Consider the following 6,000-nt stretch of genomic DNA (forward strand, 5'->3'; position numbering starts at 1 on the left):
ATAGGTTACAAGTTTTGAAACATTCTATACCAATTTTGGCTTAATGTCTTGTGTCTGCTAGATTGAATGTAATTTTGCAAATGTATTTGCTTAGAGATTGCTTTGGAATTCAATAAGACCATATATTATTACACTTTCTTCACATTTACAAGATTTCCTTATTATGTCTTGCATGGTTTGAGAGTAAGCAATAAAGCTTACAATCTTCTTTAAAGATTAGCCAATGTTATGTATCTACCCTTCTCTTTTTATATATTTCTTCAATATATGTTTCGGCATACCCATTGCACACTAAGGTGCTACTGCTAGTATTAATACGATTTACTCTAAGCATATACATTGGTATCCCAATAGTTGTACACATACGAATAGTATTTTTACCCCAAGATATCAATACTTATTTAAGTAAGCATCTTATTTTATCAAGTGAGTATATTATTTTTTAAGTTTGATATTTTTTTGAGACAAAAAGTTATTTATTTCACTTATTAATAAATTCATTTATTTATCTTTTCTATAACATTTATAAGTTTTCAGGTGTTCAAATATTACTCTATTTTTTATATATTTATAAATAGATTAATTAATTACAATATATAGTAAATATGTATATAATAAAAATATATTATAAAATTGGATAATATATTTAGAAGAGAATAATAAGACTATTGAACCTACTCAACTATTACTTCCTCTCCCCTAACCAATTTCAAATAGTGGAACACCCAAAGCTAGACCAACAACATGAAACACTGCCCAAGAACTTACCAAGAAAAAGTCACATAATCTTACTGTCCATTTACACCCAAATTCAACTGTCATCAATGAGAGTCCAGAGGTATCCATATTTTTTTGGATTTTCTAACAGAATGAACATTTCAACCTGGCAAGATTGAAGCTCACTTACTTCACAACCACAGAGGTTAGCAAAGTGATCAAAAATAATTGTACCTACAAATATTGTGAGTTGACTTTGTGACTAAGGCAAGGGTCCCATGGGAGGGGCTTGGGTTCTATTTTTGTGGAGTGGGTGGCTCCATGATACTTTTTAGAGGGGGCTAAAGGGTTAATTGGAATCTTTTCCTACAAAATAGGAGCTCCAAATTTTTAGCCCTCTCAATTTGAGCAGGTGAAAAAGGGGTGGGATTGAATTTAGCCCCACCAGCTTATCAAGGAATTATGCCATTTGTCAACAATCTACACTTCATTTTCCCACCAAAATGAATTCCCACCAAATAAATTTATGAATAAATTTAATTTTTATTTTTAAAAAATTCATGAGACAAAAGCTTCCTTAAACTTAGCATCTGTTTTTTGAAGTGGATTCACTTATTAATCCATAGGACCGATTCCCTTTTTAAATATCCCTAAAAACTCTCAGCAACACCCGCTCTATTTTTAGGAAGCAGGTGCCCATGGGACCTAGCCTAAAAATTAAATTTCAAATATTGTCCCTAATTTTGTCCTTCCATTTAGTAGGCACAGAAGAAAAAAAAAACCAAGTCTATCCTCCCTACAAACTGTATTTGTGAATTTGGGAAAAAAAGGTTTGACTTTGCTTTTTCTTTAGTGCATTTTGTCTCAAGATTAGCCACTGCCCAAAAAAATATGGGGCACAAATATTTTTAATATTCTCCAATTCCAATAGAAGATGAAAACATTAGAAAAAACAAGAGCTCTTTTGAGCTTGAGTCCCTACCTTTTCTAACATACATTTGTGATGGTTAAAAGAGAAGTTTGCTGTTAAATTTGAGTAATTGATTTGATTAACCAAAAAGAGATGGAGGCCCTCACGAGATAGAACCATTTTGCTAGCTTGTTAGATACAATATTTCGGATAGTTCACAAACACTTTCTCCAAGTTCAACTTAAAAGTAGGGTTTCTACTTTTGATAGTAGAAATATCACATATGAATATTTGTACCCTATAGATTTGATAGTAAAAATATCACACATGAATATGAGAGTAGTAATGTACCCTATAGATTTTACAATGTAGAAGAGACATGTATTTGAATAAAGGATAATTGCTTACAGATATGAGATTTAAATAACAATATATGTCTATTAGAAGTCAAAATTTAAGGAGTTTTGAAAAAATAGGTAAAGCACCAATAATAATGTTAGCAGCCATGAGATATATTATCTTACCCAAAAGACATTAGATGGCAAAAAAAATGTTGTTTTTTTATAGTTCTTCAGAAATATCACAATGGATTAATAGTAAAAAATAATTTAAACATTGATCACTACCATAAAGAACAAGAATTAATAAACAATAAACACAAATACATATTATAACATTTGATGCAGACCACAATTCCAATCCAACCGTCATCCTAAAATATAAATACAAATAAATTTTTATATAATAAACAAAATTCTTCTAAAATACAAATACGAATATAATAAACAAAATTTAATTACAAGAGAAAGAATCATCATACTTGTAGCACACCACCCATAATGTGTCTGATTAAACCCCTTTAAAATTTTCAATGTCACTGATATGGATGAATTGTGTTTAATTTTTTTTACATATGAAACAATTTTTTTTTTGGAAGTAGAAGAATGCCCAAGAAATAACAAAATGGAGGCCATCTTTTCTTTACATTGAATAAAAGAAATTAGTGAATAAGCCTTCCTATGTTGTCCAACTTATCAAGGACTAATTATAATTTAAATTGAAAATTGGAGCTTTTGTGAACAATGTAAGAAGTATCTTTTAAACTCTAATATCACACTTGTTGGTCATGAGCTTGAGTCCCTGCCTTTTCTAACATAGATTTGTGATGGTTAAAAGAGAAGTTTGTTGTTAAATTTGAGTAATTGATTTGATTAATCGAAAAGAGATGGAGGCCCTCACGAGATAGAACCATTTTGTTAGCTTGTTAGATACAATATTTCGGATAGTTCACAAACACTTTCTCCAAATTCAACTTAAAAGTAGGGTTTCTACTTTTGATAGTAGAAATATCACATATGAATATTTGTACCCTATAGATTTGATAGTAGAAATATCACACATGAATATGAGAGTAGTAATGTACCCTATAGATTTTACAATGTAGAAGAGACATGTATTTGAATAAAGGATAATTGCTTACAGATATGAGATTTAAATAACAATATATGTCTGTTAGAAGTCAAAATTTAAGGAGTTTTGAAAAAATAGGTAAAGCACCAATAATAATGTTAGTAGCCATGAGATATATTATCATACCCAAAAGACATTAGATGGCAAAAAAAATGTTGTTTTTTTATAGTTCTTCAGAAATATCACAATGGATTTATAGTAAAAAATAATTTAAACATTGATCACTACCATAAAGAACAAGAATTAATAAACAATAAACACAAATACATATTATAACATTTGATGCAGACCACAATTCCAATCCAACCGTCATCCTAAAATATAAATACAAATAAATTTTTATATAATTAACAAAACTCTTATAAAATACAAATACGAATATAATAAACAAAATTTAATTACAAGAGAAAGAATCATCATACTTGTAGCACACCACCCATAATGTGTCTGATTAAACCCCTTTAAAATTTTCAATGTCACTGATATGGATGAATTGTGTTTAATTTTTTTTACATATTGTTGCCCGGTTATAAAATTCTTTAAATTTTATAAGCCTCTATTAATTTTTAAAACTTGCCTAGTTTTAAGCATCAAATTGGCCATTCTACCTTTGAAATTTGCAAGTCTTTAAGCCTCCGTGTCTCCGGCTCGTTCTCAGCTCCGCACAGCACTTGAGATCATTGAGATCCAGCTTCTGAGCATCAATATATTAAAGGTTAATGATTACCTTCAAAAACGCGTATTTCTTAACCTTTAACTTCTTAAGAGGTTAATGTTTACCTTCAAAAACGCGTATATCTTAACCTTTAATTTCTCGATAGGTTAATGTTAACCACCAAAAATGTGTCTTTCTTAACCTCCAAGTGAAAGGTTAATGTTAACAACTAAAAGTACGTTTTTCTTAACCTCTCCTATAGGTTAATGATAGCATTCGAAAACACGGTTTTCCTAACCTAACCTCTCAAAAGGTTAATGAGAGCTACCAAGAATACGTTTTCATTAACCTCTATAAGGTAGTTATTAACCTGGTAAGGTGATACATGCAACATTGTTAATAATGCAGTAGCCAGATAGAAGATGAAGAAAAGCTTCTTTACACCCGAGGAATTGCAGGAGGTGGCTCGTGCGATTGAAAGGAAATGCTCTAGATTGCCAATGGCTGTGAAGACAGTAGCGGCATCCATGGCCAGCGTGAGGCCACTTCCTAATGAGTGGGAATCCACGCTAAACAGGCTGAAGAGTCTTTGAAACTTTTTAGACATCTGCAGCAAGTGGGGTTTGATCCGACGCTCTTTGCCTTCTCAAGTGTTCTTAGCTCTTGTGCCAGCCTACAAATGAGGGATGCAAATGCATTCATATATCAAAAAAAAATGGTTTTGAGTTGGATAACCATGTGGGAAATGCACTTATTGACATGTGTGCTAAACGTGGTTATATGGAGAATGTGCACAAAATGTTTGACATTATGTCTAAGCCGATTCAATGGTATTGATATAACTAAGGCAAAGCACGTGGACAGTCAGACCAACCTCCCTTCATCTTTCAGCCTGAATGCATGGAGATCAGTGATAGTCACAAATGGGACAGGAGTGAGGAGTCTGCCCGATGAATTTTGCCATTTTGAATCACTGGAGCACCTGAAATTATCTCATTGTGAAAAGCTATCATTACTACCCAACAGTTTTGGTGATTTGAGAAATCTGAGGCACCTTGATTTGAGCAGATGTTCGGAATCGAGGAAGTTGCTAGTCTCTTTCAAGGAGTTGTCTCTCCTACAACACCTTGACTTATGCGGATGTTTCGAGTTCAGTATAAAATCAAAAATGTTGGAAACAATGGCACAACTAGAGTATTTGACCCTGTCTGGTTGAAGGCAAATGGAAGGGGTGCCTTGTAACGAAGAGACTTTTAATATCCCGATTACACATTTGTGTGAGATCAGATAGACATCGGATGCAATGAATTTGTATGAGGAAATGGGAGGGTATGGATGTTCTCCAAATTTAAAACTTACGTTATTCTAATTAGAAGCCTGTTCCTTGCAGTAAGAGTGGTCGAGGGCCATGAAATGCTAGGAAAGATGAAAGAAGCTGGCTTTGAAGCAAGTGATAGAGATTACTTTGAGTTCGTTAAAGTCTTATGCAAGATTCACAGAGTGGAACATGCACATAAAGTTTTTTTCACAATGGAAGACTATGATTATCTTCCTGGAATTGCATAAGCGTGTCATTGGTCAAGATCTAGCTATCAAAGCAGTTGCAGAAGCAATCCAACATTCTCGGGTTGGTCTTTCATGGGTCCAACAGGAGTTGTAAAGATAGAATTGGCGAAGTTTCTTGCCTCTTATTTGTTTAATACTGAGGATGCTCTTTTGAGGATTGACATGAGTGAATACATGGAGAAACATGCAGTCTCGTGGTTGATTTGAGCTCCACCTGGCTATGTTGGTTATGAGGAAGGAGGACAACTGACAAAGGCTATTCAAAGGAGGCCTTATACAGTTATCCCATTTGATGAAATTGAGAAAAACACATTTGGTAGAGATAAGCACAAATGGATAGATACTTCGTAGCTAAATTCAAGATGGAAAATGTGTTCATTCCGAACTATGAATCAATGATGATCATCCTAGATGCTTATAGGTATTTTCAGGATAGATCAATTGTGTTCGGATAGATAGAGTTAGTAGCTAGAAGATCACTGATTGTATATGTACATATCCTTAGGAATTCTAGCTAAAGGTTTTTTTTTTTTTAAAGTCTTCCTTGTATAGGTTAATTTTCTTGAGGTTAATTAACCTCCCCAAAATCACGTATTTTGGAGGTGGTTATTAACCTCAGAGAGGTAGTTATTAACCTCTATGTCTATATAAGGACACCTTTTGGCTTTGTAAAGGGACTTTT

At 32.9% G+C, this 6,000-nt stretch overlaps 1 pseudogene; it reads right to left on the reverse strand.

The window, feature by feature from the left end:
- Nucleotides 1-4,359, reverse strand: part of LOC149558108 (LRR receptor-like serine/threonine-protein kinase FEI 1) — a 44,936-nt pseudogene extending 40,577 nt beyond the window's left edge.
- Nucleotides 4,360-6,000: the final 1,641 nt, after the last annotated feature.

The sequence above is a fragment of the Cupressus sempervirens genome, chromosome 5 (assembly GCF_028749045.1).
Source record: "Cupressus sempervirens isolate cs-2001-9-10 chromosome 5, ASM2874904v1, whole genome shotgun sequence".
Taxonomy (NCBI): domain Eukaryota; kingdom Viridiplantae; phylum Streptophyta; class Pinopsida; order Cupressales; family Cupressaceae; genus Cupressus; species Cupressus sempervirens.